The sequence below is a fragment of the Anser brachyrhynchus genome (assembly GCF_964034855.1).
Source record: "Anser brachyrhynchus genome assembly, chromosome: 6".
NCBI classification, from domain to species: Eukaryota; Metazoa; Chordata; class Aves; order Anseriformes; family Anatidae; genus Anser; species Anser brachyrhynchus.
The window spans coordinates 21,140,529-21,155,126 of NC_137700.1; the positions used below are offsets into that span (position 1 = coordinate 21,140,529).

Here is a 14,598-nt window from a genome sequence, read left to right on the forward strand (position 1 = left end):
TCTAAATGAGCAGCAAAAAATAAGGGTTTTCATTGCAGCAAGTCTCATTTTTCTTCTGTACAGGTATTGACTTCTTTTATACCATCTATTCATTGCTCAAAGGCACCTTTTTAATTGGGGAACTCATTATTTCAAAATGGTGAAACAGAGCCACGTGGTGTGACCTGGAGGGAGCTGTGTTCTGGCTGGCAGGGGCAGCAGAGCTGGTAAGTTGATCTATTCAGAGCTTTTTGGCAGCTAGGAAGGGAAGGATGCTAAACCAAACCAACAGATATTTTGAAGTACAGCCTGTTGGGCAGTTAAAGGCTATGCAGATGCTCAGGATCTCGTGGTATTAGGTGAAGTTCTGCTTGTTGCTACTCTGCTAAAACAGTGCATCATAAAGCTATAAACAAATGCATTCACCAGTGACTCGAACGATTATTTCGTACTATTAATAGCAACCTGCTTCTCTAGATGATGAGGAGATGGGCAGAGAAAGAGTGAGCCTCTTACCTGGCAAGAATATTCATGGCTGTAGTGCCAGTACCATTCTTTTTGCATGGAAAGTGACTCATCGGGATATCGCTTCCAGGCGGGTGTCTGGTTTGTGAGGCAAGGTTACATGCTTCCAAATATTCCTGTAATGACTTGAGGTGCAGTATTCTGCAGGTGCTTCCAAGTATTCTTCCTTTTATCACGTAGGCCTAGCCACTATAATTTTCTCATTCTCCAGGGTCTTGACACCCTTCTTCTGTCTTGCATCGTGTGCTACGCTTGAAGGTGTGTGGATGGTTTAAAGAAAATAAAAGTCAGTGGAGTGCTTTGCTACCCAAGCTCTTAAAAGTGGGTCTTCTCAAGGACCGTTACTTCAGATTGCGAGATCGCTCTGCCATTCGACTCACCTTGTTCCTTCCCACAGCTCCCTCTTTTGTGTTTCTTCATCTGAATGTATAAGCAATGGGGTTGTTGACACTCATTTGAACATCCTCTTCTGGGCTGGCAGTGAAGCTGTCAATTAAAGGATAAGGACTTTCTCCTGAGTTGTTGTTCCAATCCTCACCTGTAAGCTGCTGAGCACAAGCATTGTATTTCAGTGCCAGTTCCTTTATTCGTAATGTTTAGTATGAAGCTGTAGAGGCTGATGACATTTTAAGTGGTGTCATTTTTAAGTGGGGGAGACTCTTGCCTGTAAAAACATTTCGTAAGAGCTAAATACGGCGGTGCTGGGCAGTTACAGCTCGGTACTGAAATGAGTGGAAGTAGTAGTTTAATTTTGTAAAAGTCACTGAAGTGGTGTCACCAAAAAAGCTTTACACCTTAAATGTGAAATGTCAGCGCCTAGAGAAGGCTGGCATAATGTGCAGCCACCCTCCTCGTTCACAGCTCGAGCTACTATCTCTTCCTGGCGTGGTGTAATTTATGTGGTGCTCTCACTAAACATCTTCGCAGGGAGTAGGAGAAAGGTTTGTTGGATGAAAACGATCAATTTAAAGGTCCTCAAGAGACAAAAATATACAAAAAAAAAAAGCAGCAAAATGTATGAATGCTGCTGCTCGAAATTTTTGACAACTGTTGGAGCATGCTCAAATATTGATCGTGCTTCAGCCTTGTCAACATCTGCATTGATAGGAACTGCCGGGGGTAAGGGAAGTTTGCATATGGCTGCGGCTGCCTGGGCTGTGTGCTTTGGAGGTCTGGAGCTAACGTGTCTGGAGATGGGCATGCTGCTGCATCCCTCTGTGTTTATGCAAGGCTCAGTGTGTGCTTGAGTCCTCTGTACCATAAGGGCACGGACACAATGAAGTGACTTGCAGAAGAGAGCAAGGGATAAAGGGCACGGGATGTTGCCCTGCTAAATACCGAATCTTTTATTGCCCTTCTGGTTACAGCCGGGCTTAACTGTAGCAAACAGTGAATTTCCAGTAAAACATACTGACGTTCACAGGTACAGCCCAGCTTTAGCTGCTGCTGTCTGATTCTCCCTCAAAAAGCGAGTTCTCCCCCCAAGGTAGTTCTGCTCGGAGTTGTAATATAATTGTAGTAATTTAAAGAGCTGCCAGGTGGTACACCCCAGGGTGTTTTACTGAGTACTTGTAGCCACGGGTTTGTCTATCAGTTCACAAATATTATTTGTCATAAAATGAAAGATTTCCAGATGAAGCAAAAACGAGAGAGAAGATTTCACTTGAATGATATGTAAAATACTGCTCAGAGAGTGTAAGAGCATTTTAATAAAGGCAGCCGGAGAGAGAAGAGAGGCAGCAGGAGCCCAGCGTTCGGGGTAAGCAGATCACCTCTGGTGCACATCCTACTTTTATGGGAAGCAGAGGGCCAGCCTCACTGGCAGGATCCAACTGCTTTTCCACGCTCTGGAGATTCAAAGGTGCCATAAATCCAATTTAACCAAGTAGTTGAGCGAGGTTTACAGTTGCTTTGCGTCACCGGAGTGGAGCAAAGGAACCAGACCTTATGCATGAATTTGGCCTGTAAACATCAAAGCAATGAAGGGCATGGGATAAGAGAACATCCCTCGAATCCTGCAGTGCGCAGTTCACCTGCATCTGAGGCCGGAAGTGCATGCAAGTGTAATATGTCCAGATGGATGGATAAATACCCAACAGCCTACGTGAAATATGCAGGTAGACATTTCTACCAGGGTGCATATATTGTGGGCGTTCTCTGCTCTTGGTGATTTTACCATATTACTGAGGCGACAGCAAGTGTTCTTCTAAAACACATTGAAAATTGCAGTTGTTTCTGAGAGTGCTGTCAAGTACTGTGTGTGAGGTTTGTGGGATAATCTCACTGCTCCTTTTGTCCCTGTTATTCATAATAATGATTTGTAGGTTTCCTCTCCTGCCTTCTCTTTATTCACGTCTGCATTATTCTCGGAGTTGTGGCTCTCTTTGTGTGTTGAGCATAGAGATTTTCCTGGGATGTAACTCAAATTTTTACAGCCATTAGTTACCGTACCAAACTGGCTGAGGGACACAGGGCAATATCCGAGACTATTTCAGTAGTAAATCTTTAACTCTACTTCTAACATGCAGAAACCTCCAATCCATAAACTTTTAAACTGTTTGAGGTGGAAGAAGAGCTGATGTTGCTGACAGTTTTATAATGTTTATGTAAATGTTTCCTTACTCATGGCAGAATAAAACCAGTGAGTTAAAGGCTGTAAATGGAGCATATTAAGAGCCCTTATTAAGGGAAATGTCCTGAAACGATTGTAGCTGAGGATAAGGAATGTAAAATCATGGGAGCCCAGTGAATAAAGTGTTTTCTCCCAGATTTTGTTTTAGATTGTACTTCAGGATTTGTGACAAACCCCTCAGCTGGCCAAACCTTTGAGTCAGATGTACTCAGAGCTTTCAGAATAGACTTAAAAGGCTTTTTAACGTAAAAAAGCCAGTTTTCATTAGATTGCTCATTAGAATAAACAACTCTTTTGAAACAGAGTTGACTAGACAAGACAGAACAATACAAAGGATTAATACTCTCCCCTTCATGGTGTCCTTGCAGCTCTCTCCCTGTATCCAGACTTGCGCCCAGTTTTCTTGGTGGTTTTTGGGATCACAGCGAACCCCTCTGCTCCCTGGGCAGCTTTTCTCCTGCAGCCATCCAGCCCTGCCTCACTTGGCTCCCTGCTCTGCTTCCAGCTCATCCCTCCGGGCTGGGAGGACTCTGCAAAAAAGAGTCACTTAATCAGAAAGGCTTCTCTTGCCCTGCTCTCACAGAAGGATCACTTCAGGGTCCTCCAGGGTCTTGACAGGTTTAATCTTTTATCTCTATTGTCCTTTTAAGTGCAGACAGCCTGCTTTTTATCAGAGCAGGAGTTGCTTCCTCTCCATACAGATTTAAACACACCTTTACTAGAGCAGGACTGGTGCCAAACAGCTTTCTGCCTCAGTGAGATTGAAAGGTCTCTCCTCCAGCTTTGTTGGTTACTTGACATCCGTCAGCGAGGTCTGGGCTCAGCACCAGACTTGACTCCGTTAACCTGCACGGTAAGGCTGTGGTTGAAACCAGCATCTGAACCAGGTGCCAGAACATGGCACGCCACTGTCTCTTGAATGAGTCCAGACACTTTCCTGACCAGCACAGCTGGCTGCCGTCAGGTTTGGGATGTTAACTCCCAAAGTCCTTTCTTCTGTACCATAGTGTCTGGATTTTACAAAGGTGGTAAGATGCATCATCAACTTATCCCTTTTAAGTTAACCTGTAGCTATGTGCCTCTGTCATATACTGCGGTTGCTTAATTTAATCTGAACCTGTTCTTGGGGTAAATGAAACCGAATATTTTGGGTTTGCTGCAGACTGGGGGCGTGCCCATCTGCAAATATTGCATCACAGCTTCTGTAAACCACTGATGCATGATGAAACCCTGCTCTCTGCAGTTTGAGAAAGTGTTTCCTTTCTAGGGGTGCAGGTTTTTCCTGAAACTAAAGCCACTTTTCACAAGGGCACAGAGATGGTGTTTTCTGAGCTCTTTCATAAGTTGGCTTGCTGTCTGGAAATAGGCTCAAAACCCAGCATGAATCACTTGCCAGGAACATATGACCGTGCCAAGGTTTGGTATTTTCCTTTGTTTGGTGTCCCATAATGCGGTACAGAAGCTGTGAGCCAAGTTTATTAGTATTGTACTGATATGTAAATAAGAGCATCTGTAATGTGCTTAGTTATAATAGCTGCAAATTGGATAGTGCCTTGGCTTCCTGCTTACTAATCAGGCTATCTGTATTTCAGTGGGCGCATTTCAAGCTATCAATAGGCTCAATTTTCCAGCTAGTCCACAGAGGTATGTTTGTGATGAAAACCACTTCTGCTTTTGTAGTTAATTCAGCAGAAACAGACAAGCTGATATGTTTTAAAATCTTAGTAACTACACTGATCTCTTCGTCCGGATTGGAACTAGCACACCTCAACCCCCTCAATTTTTCTGTTGTTTATACGAAGTGCCATTTGACTAAATTGCGCGGTGAAAGGTGTGCAAAAAGCTCATGATGGTCGTCAGAGTCCAAATCTAAAACTGCTTTTTAAAATTGCTTCCTGTCAAAGGATGATTTATTATTTTAATTTTCACTACGGCAGTTCAGGTGGTAGAAAAGATTCGTATGACTTTTTTTCATCTGACATAAGCACATTGCAACTTGGAGGTACTTACTTAGCCAAAACTACAACCAATATGTGTGTCTTTGGCCTGCCCCAGAGCTTGCCAGGGATCTCTAACCCATGCCATTCTGACTTCCTGCTCACACAGATTTTACATGATTTTGAAAGTCTAAAACCTCCTTTAGGAGCAAAGTGTCAGCAGAAACTATGGCTAATTCAGGCTGGAGGAGGAGGCAACCCAAATACACGGTAGTGCTGCTGCCTTTCATACTGGGTAGTCCTAAAATGAAGCCCAGGGAGGAACACCCAGACTAGAGTGCCAAATGTGCGCAGTTCAAAACGGTTTGAAAAAACTGCACTTTGGCCAAAGGTTTGATACAAGCTGTGTATTGTAGAGTAATTTCTAACAGTTACAAATATCAGTTTTTCAATGTTCCCCTATTTTTTTTTCTCAATGTTGGTCTTTTTTCCCTCTCTTTCTTTCCAGAGCGCCTGGTGACCGTGTGTCCTCACCTCCCAGGGAAGCCCAGGTGGAAATCTCATGGACAATATAGATCCCCCCAGCAAGCTTGGTTTTGCCAGTTTAATTTTTATTTTTAACTAAATGTCTCATTTAGGACCAAGCCACCTTATTTTCTTTACTTGAACAAATTCACGGAGCCCTTTGTGTCTGCCATGCCTAGGGAGGATGTGGGAGCCTCCTGGCTGAGGCTTCCCTGTCACTTCCCTCCTGCCTCTCCTTCATTTTTGCTGCCTTCTTGCTTGGATTATAAGCTTTTGGGGAAGAAAGTGCTCAGTTTGCTCAGATTTTGCACAGTGCGTATCACAATGGGATCTGCAATGGGGCACCTCAGTGCGGAGATGATAGAAATATAATAACAACACTAGTAATGCTAATTAACCGCACGCTAATGACAATTCACTGCATGTGCTTTCAGTTTCTTTTAGGGATCAAAATAAGGGCTTGCTTGCGCCTTCCCCTGGGATGTTAGTGACAGGGAATGTATCACCCTACATTTGCCCTATTGTCACCTTTGTTCTCTAAGCCGCCACTCGTGGCCACTTCTGGATGCTCACCGAAATAAAGCCAGCATTGGTCGTTTATGTCCCGTTTCTTTTAGCAGCTCACCACAGCATTTCTTCCTCTCGCCAAGATTATAAACGTTAAGTGCTCAAACCCCCAAATGAATATTGCATTTCCCCCCCTCTCTCATATCTTTTTGACCTCCAGCTTATTCTCACTAAGGAAGGGGTCTCGTACTGCATGGTTGGAAGGCTCCCTGGACATTTTGCAGGGTAGCTCCTGTTAGCAGCATAGTGCCTTAGGGAACAGGAGTCCGCGGTACTTAAGAACTTTGTTTGCAGTGCAACGGGTTTTAAAGATGGATGGAGCGGCTACATGCCGTTTTAGAGCTGAAATGCAAATCTTGTAAATGAATACTTGAACCCCTATTAATGATCTCAGCATTATATATAATATGAAAATTCAAAGGAAACCCTCAACTCTGAAATCAACTGCCTCTGCTACAGTGTTCCAGGTATTTTTCATATGAAAGAAAAGGATGACGATGGGGTGCAATTAAAGTGTTTTTGATGTCAAGAAGGGACAGCAGCTTATGAAAAAAAAATGAAATTCAAGGCAATATATTAAATGTTTTTTCAAGAATACTGGAACTGGAAGTTTTAAAATATGCAATCGTGAATAAAACTCTATATTCCTATATTTCAATGTACAAAATCAACAGATTGTAAAGGATATTCAGAATGATTCATTGGTGTGAGTTAGAATAGGTCTAAGGATTTAGAAATATTTTGATAAAAAGCTTTGTGTGAAGGCATAAATTAGCTTGGATTTTACTGTTTGTTTTATATCTTGTGTATTTTGGGAACTCGTATTCTGAGATAATATTAAATCTGAATTGTTGGCTTGATACTTGTAACAACAAAGATATGGCTGTTCAACAGAGGTCTTTTCAGGCATGGAGAGAGTCAAGGTAGGTGTTGAAAAGCAAGCAGCCAGACTGAAAGCAGGGACAGTCTCAAAAAAGAACTTAATGTGAGTGGCAAAGCAACCAATACTTTCTAAAAAGAATAAAAGAAGTACTAAAACAAGTCAGTTTTCAAGCAGTTAGTGAAGTTTACACAATATGTGAATAAGTTCAGTTGCAGGCACAAAATACTTGGGAAAAACGAAATCTCCAGAACTTGTGATTTTTAATAAATAGGTTGAGAATTCGAAACGATGGAGATAATGTGGCTTGAAAATACTTGCAAAGTAAAAGTTCTAGGATTAAATTTCTTCTAAACACAAATCTTTAAACCTTTAGGGATCTTCTGATGCTAAGCATCACTTAAGAGAAAAATGCTTTGTAAAAGGCATAAATAAAAAGGACAACCTTTGAATTTTAATAAAATACCCACAGGTGAAGAGGAAATTAAAACCAATGTTAAAATTACTACCAGCCAGTTTGTATGATACGTTCTCCAGGGGAATGAGGAACCATTTTCAACAAATCTCAAGGTTGAAGAAACATTTCTAGTACAACTTTATAGTATAACAAAAGCAGGAAGTTAAGAAGAGCAGCTTGGAATGAAAAGTTAACGATTGAAGAAAATGGAATGCTGTTGCCTGGTTTGGACTACAGAAGGTTCAGAAATATATCTCCATAAGCACTCTAGAGTGCTGCAGTGTTAGATGTAGTAGTAAGACCTGTATGACCGTAATCAGTAGCTTATATAGGTTTAAGTTTCATTTCAGTCATAGCAGCCTGCTGTGAAGACCCCTCGCTTCAAGTTGGGTAACCTTGTATGTGTGTTGCTTAATTGTATTGTAATTCCCTGATGTTTTTCATTTAATTATCATGCCAGTTGCTCTTCGCTAGATTCAAGGTATTTTTAATAATAGCCTGCTTATTTTAATTTGTGGGTATTACTGTGACATTTGTCACCTTTTTATCAAGGCGTCCTGTTGCTAGCATTTCAAACTGTTGAAAACTGGAAAAGACGGCACATCTGATATTTCCAGAGGTCATTCTGACTTGCTTAGTACAAAATTCCGGACTAAAAAAATTCCAGACATTTTTAAAATACAATCGTTCAAATCCTGTAGCAGCACTGTACAAGAACATAAGAGGAGCGGATGGTTTTCTACTGCATTAGCATGTGTTTGGATCAAGCGCGAGTAGGTAGTTGAAGCTGGAGGAAGAAGTTCTGTGCTTTTAATATACAGCTCAGATACTGCTGTCACACTTCGCAGCAGAAAATTCCTGAGGAACAAAGTGAATGGAATCAAGAAATGGTAAATTGCACTAATTTGAAAATTGTACAGATGACATGTTAATTTAGGAAGATAGTCTGGAGGAGCATGACTGAGAAAAATTACAGTCTATTTAAGAATTGGAGGAGAATTGAGTCAGAAAAAACGATGTTTGGGTTTAGAGATAAAATGACACAATGAAAATGTCAGGAGCTAGCGGGCAACCTTCCTAAAGCTCAAATAATCTCTTCTGACTTGGGAGCTGTTTTCCTGGATGGAGGGTGAGCAGGGGCAGTGCATGCTGCTGGCAGACGCGATGCTTGGTGTGCTGGAGGTGCTGCTGAAAGGTCTGGGGCTCCCCTCGGCACACCTGGATCTCAGGCAGCTTTGGATGTCCCCGTGCTTCTGGCTTGTGCTGAGCCGGAGCTTCATCTGCTGGGGTTTTTGGCTCTGGGGCAGCTGCTGGTGTGCCAGTGATTTCATTTTGGAGGGAGCTAGGGGAGAATGCGGCTCTTGTTCCAGATCTGAGTGACACCAACGATGTGGTTGCTCTCTGAAATGCAATAGCTCTGCCCTAGGACGTGCAAGAGATGGGTGGAACCTCTTTCCGTCTGTGCTGGTCAAATTCAAGGTTGTGGCAGCACTGCAAGTAGCCTGAGTCTTCAGCTGTTTTCCAGCACTGGCCTAGTTTTGGCCAGCATGGAGTAGTTTAAGGCAGTTAGGAGATCTCCAGCAGCCAGCAGCTCTGCCTGCTCCTTTGGTAGAGGCAGGGGGAAGCAAAAAGCACCGGCTGCTTGGGGAGTCTCGGGGGGCAGGGACAGAGGGACTGCCTTGGGCTGCTAACACCATGGGAGAGCAGCTCTGTGAGGGTTTAGTAGTTTGCCAGCGAGGGTCCCAGCTTTGTTACCAAACAACGGTTCAAGCCAGCAGCAAGGAAGTCTTATCATTCGAGAGCTGCAGTGCATGTGCAGGGCTGGACAGCACCAAGCGTGCTGTTTGGGGTTGTTCATGAGCGGAGAAGGACCAAAGGCTCTTGTCCACCTTTCTTTTTTAGACTCCAGTGGCCCTGATGGTGTCCCTCCATAATAATCCTGAGAAGATCCACCCCAAAATATGTTACAGAAAGAGTGACTACAGAAAAATCTGACATGTATGTGGCTACTCAGAGTAGTTTGCGAAGAGCTGCTTTGGTAAGATGTTTTGGAAATTACTTTTTGCAGAGACCTAAACTTCTGCCAACACGAACTCTGATGGAAAGTGCACTAATACAAAAGCTGTTTTCTTTACCTCAAATGCCCCAAGAATTTGCAAGACAAAAGAAATACACACCGAAGTGAAAACAACAGCTGCGAAAGTAGTGCTCTGACGGAGGAGCAAGGTGCTGAAGTTTACGAGGAGCAGTAAGCATTTACCCCGCAGGGAAATGAGAGTACCCGGCTGCAGTCGCATGCACGGTGCAAGGGCTCCGATTTAGCACTGCTCTTACACCAAATGGAGAGTGCCAGAAGGGATAGGAAGTGGCCAAGGAAGCTAAAAGAGCTGGTGTACAGTCCCAGAAAGAGAAAAAGAGCCTGCTGCTCTACATCCTACAATAAATGCCGCTCCACCAGCAAGAGAGGCTGTAAATTAACCCAGGGTAGGGAGGAATAAAAATAGGCTTGGAAGTGAACAGGTCACTGCTCAATTAGGGAAACAACTGTGTAGTCATTAAAATCACAAGTTCAGGACTGCGAGTAAATGAGCAAAATGTGGAAAGGGATAAAGGGTATTTGAGAGGAAATAATGGGGAAATTCTGGCGGTTCTCAGTTTGAATAAAAGTGATGATCTTAACCAGCGCAAAGTGCTCGACAGAAGGTAAATGCATGGCCCCATTAAAGGCTCTAAGCGTTAGATAAAAGTGACCTCTAATGGGGAATATAAAGAAAAAACCACATACACACACACCACGATGGCCTTAAAGATAGCGTACGCGCAGGCTGAAACGAGAACATCTATTTTGATGTCACAGGGCTAATGGCTGCAATATTTTAAGGGGAAACTTCAGAAGTTTGACGAGAAGGAGGGAAGAGTCGCCTTGCCCTGGTTATACCCACACGTGTGATCTCGCATCGCAGCCATGGCACGGGGTCTCTCCCAAAACCACACACCTCGGCAGGAGGGAGCACCTCCAGCAGCTGGGTCAGGCCGTTAAAAGTCTGGCTAATTACCCCACGGTGCCAAATGAGACGGCGGTGGCTGGTGCTCAGATGGCGAGGACCGTGGCGGTGCTTCGGTGGAGTGTGGCAGCTTTGCTGTCAGTGGGTGAAATGGGCCTGAAAGAAATGAGGAATGCAATAGTTTAGTTCTTAAGGCAGTGGTGATCGTGAAAAACAATTCTGCAATTACTCTGCTTAGAAAAAATAGAAACAGGGTAGAAAAAGTAAAATTCTGTCAAGTCTCATTGGGAATATTTACCCACTAAATGGTGGATGAGCAAAATACTTGAAAAATCTTATCCAGTTTTAAAAGTGTCAGTTACTAAGGAAATCCTGCCCTAAGTTTTAGGGAAGAGAGATTGAAAATAAAACTGGAGATACCCAAAACTTGATGGGAATATGCTCAGTCCTTTCAAAGTTCCCATACTGTACTGGAGTATTGTTTGACAGCATCACAGTCCCATGGCAACAGGGCTTTTCGGTGTTAGAGGAACCTCATTTTTTAAATTCATAACTCAAAGTCCTGTCAGAACTCAGAAATACTGGTCTCAGCCTGTAAAAACCCACAAGGCAAAGGAGGGAGAAGAGTAGGATAGGTGTTCGGTGGTTTTGAATTTTAGTTTTTTTTTAACCTGTTGTCTAGATGGAGAAGTTGACACGAGACGTTTGTAGCAGGGGTTATCTGGCAGGTGGCCCTCTGGACCTCTAATAAAAGACACAATCACAGCCAATAACAAGTAATTGGAAGAGAAAAACTGGAGAATTAAATGTCAAACAGTGCTGGAAGCATTAACATAGGAAGGGAAATGATTGGTAAATATATAGGAGAAACTAAACCATCTCCCTTTATAAGTGTAAAAGGGCAATTATAGGTGAAGGGCGAATACCCTGGTATTAAGTATCTAATTGGGATTATTTATCCCTCTTTATTAGAAGATGGGTTGGTCACGTCAATCAAACATTAAAATTACACAGCCAGACAGCAGAGGTTCAGCGTAAATGGATTCTGCAGTATAGAGCCCGAATCGCTGCTGGGAAATTAGAACAGGACAGAGGAAGCAGCAATTCCTGCTTTTTTACTGAGCAGTCCTTGGAATAAAGAGCTGCTGGGGCAGCCTATGTCACATCCTAAATCATTCGAACCTAGGGTGTGTCCATGCAGATGACTCGCTGCGGGGCAGTTAGCCCCCTCCTATCCCTCTGTACCTCAGGTGGCGCAGGGGTGGGCAGGGATTTGTGGCTCTTATCGGGTAAGGAAGAGTGGCTGTGGGATGGGTGCCAAGGGCGAGGTTTGTGGGTGGCTGGGTGAAGGGTGGCAGCAGCAGGGCAGATGCAAAATGACTCACAAAAGTTTAATTTCTGTTTTCTTGACTAGTGAGCGTATGAAATCCTTCTCTGTTCCCTTGGCAGGTCCTGACTGCACTAACCTGTATTCCATTACTGGGCACGTGTGAACACCTGCGCAGACGTTCCCTGTCCCGTGGGCAGATTGGCAGCTAACATTCAGATCCAGGAACCGGCTGCGTGGTAGTAAGCCATTATCGTGGAGGTAAACACCTCAGAAACCATGCAGCTGTCACGGCAAGACTGTTAGTTAAATATTTAGGAAAAATATGAGCGTGGAAATCTGTAGTCTGAGCACGACTGACCAACCTTCATGGCTTTTTAATGAGCTGCCCAAACAAGACGGGGTGGCAGGCTGGAGCGGACAAAATGCATTCTTTGAGCTGCTGACAAAATTTGTCACATCTCCGCAGGTGGTCGTGGCCCTTCTCATGCCTGTGGCTCGTCATCTAGGGCAGAAAGGATGGGTTTAAGAGGAGTGCCAGGGGTCGGAGAGCTAAGTGTGATGATGGAAATTCGGCTGTGTTGACTACTTCAAGTCCCTGGCCATGGTGGCTACTACCTGGCGCTTCCTGCATGCAGCGAGGCTGATAGAAAACAAGAGGCAGGCACCAGGGGATTGCTTCAGTAAATACCTTTCCCATCCAGCTGGCTTCTGTGCACTAGAGAAGCAGAGTGAAAGAAGCAGGTATAAACATAAAGTAATACAAAAACAAATAGGAATTGAAGGTGTGTTGAATATGGGATTAGAGAAAGTCTAATTCAGAATATATTTCTCGGCAACGCTTCTTATAAGAAGTTTCACTTCAAAGAGCAGGTCTGTGCTGCAGGGTGCGGGTGTTCTGGCTTCTGTGCACACAGGGAGACATTACTGGCGTCTCTTTTAGCTGTGTCTGCATCCAGCAAGGAATCTGGTGATACTAACAGCTCACGGAGGGGTTGTGCTTTGTGAATTGGCTTTAGGTAGGTCCTGGGAAATCTCCTTTGTCTGCTCAGCCAGCTTCAGCCCACTAATGCAGGTCATGAAGGCCTGGTTGTCACATCCTGTGATGCCTGTGGGGATGTGTCTGTGCTTCTTCCTCAAGGCTCACGGGGAATATTCCTGCACGGGGATGTTGTCCATGTGAGCATCTTCCAGGTAGTGATGTGTTCAGGGTGTGGGGTAAGTAATCTGAAAGTGGGCTGATTGATGCTGGACTGGCTCAAAAGGACAAAAAACCCCGATGTGTGGTTGTGTTCCCCCCTCTGGCAGCATTGCCCAGAACAATGGGGTCAAAAATTGCAGAAAGTTAATGATCTAATGGGGACTTGTAGCACAGGCGTGTTACAAATTCTCCTTTTTTCTGTCTTTATCACATTGTTACAATGGTGGAGTGCTGCAACAGTTTGCCAGCTCTCAGTTTGGAATAGATGTTCGGAGCTTGTGACACCTTGATTCCTCTAATTAATAAATGCCTGTAACTCAGGCTCATGAATCTTCCCGATTTTGGCAGGCATCTGCGGGCAACCAAAATGATTTATTAACAAAACGAGAAGGATGAACGAGGTCCATTTAGAAATTTGTAATGCAGGGAGAGATAAATTGAATGCAATCTGCAGTGCATGTTTAAGTGTGCAAAATGTTATGAAAAGGAAAAAAGTGAAAAATAGAAAATAGCCTCCCAGCCCAGGGAAGCAGGAGACTTGCTTTTAACCATGTAAGCGTTCCTGTAGGTGCCGTGCAGCTGATGGATTACATGTACCAAAGTTGAACCATTCAGGTGAAAACAAGAAAACCAAAAACCCCAAATTGGTAGGGAAGTGTCAGGAGCCAGGGGTTTCCCTTCCGGTTTGGATGGGGTAGCCGTATTTCAGTGGCCGCTCCAGTGCAGAGTGCCAAGCAGCTGCTTAATGAGAAGATTAATAAAGCCTTCTTATGAGCAGTGATGTGCGTGACCTTGGTGACTTGCTGGCGGCAGGTCTTCCTCCAGGTGGTTAGACCCCTGTGAGTGCACTTGCTTAAGTCCAAGGCAACAACACAGTCACACATTTTCATGCCTCTAATTTGTAATAGGTTTGTGGTTTCTCATTTACATACAGACTGCACGCACACGAAAAGCTGCAGGTAATTACTGCTTCCGTGTAGGGTTTGAAGACTTGTATCTGTGGCTCAAGTGATGAACTGCATGGTATTACCTTGAGCCAGAGAGTCCTGGAGTTTAATTCCCTTTGGGAAACCGGGTGTTATTTGCTGTGTTTGTAAGAAAACAATTGGTAAAATCTTAAGCGAAAAGGAAGAAAGGAGTGGATGAAGATTGTTTCTTATGGGATTGGGAGATTTTTTTTCAGGTGGTGTACAGGCAGGAACTCAGATGATCCTTTACAGTGTATTAACTGTCTTGACAGTGAGAGTGTCACTTGCTGTGTATTCAACAGCAATTTTTGCTATTAGTGCTAATTAATGCAAACAGGAATTGCCTTCCTTTAGAAATATGGGAGGTGAGAAGTGTGATTCAGCTGTCCAAGTGGCATTTTGGTGGCCAGGGGAGCCCTGCCTGGGCTCCTGGTGCTGCCGAGGATCCCGTCGGATCTGCTGGAGCAGAGGGGATGGCCGTAGGTGCTCTACGTGTGGGTCACCTCCAAGCAGCAGGTGATGGGAATCCAAGGGATGGTGTGAAAATCCCAGTTGTTGGCATTTTGAAGGAAGCAGCTTTCGAACCAACATCAGT

At 44.0% G+C, this 14,598-nt stretch overlaps 1 protein-coding gene across 17 annotated transcripts in view; it reads left to right on the top strand.

Moving 5' to 3' along the window:
* The window catches only part of LOC308197640 (uncharacterized protein), a 628,187-nt gene that overhangs the window by 105,133 nt on the left and 508,456 nt on the right, over positions 1 to 14,598 (top strand). For all 17 annotated transcript variants that reach the window (XR_013953160.1, XR_013953161.1, XR_013953162.1 and 14 more), the window contains exons 4-7: positions 64 to 206; positions 5,582 to 6,632; positions 9,405 to 9,750; positions 11,957 to 12,095. The gene's annotated coding sequence lies outside the window, so the exon portion shown is untranslated. The remainder of the gene's footprint in view (positions 1 to 63; positions 207 to 5,581; positions 6,633 to 9,404; positions 9,751 to 11,956; positions 12,096 to 14,598) is intronic.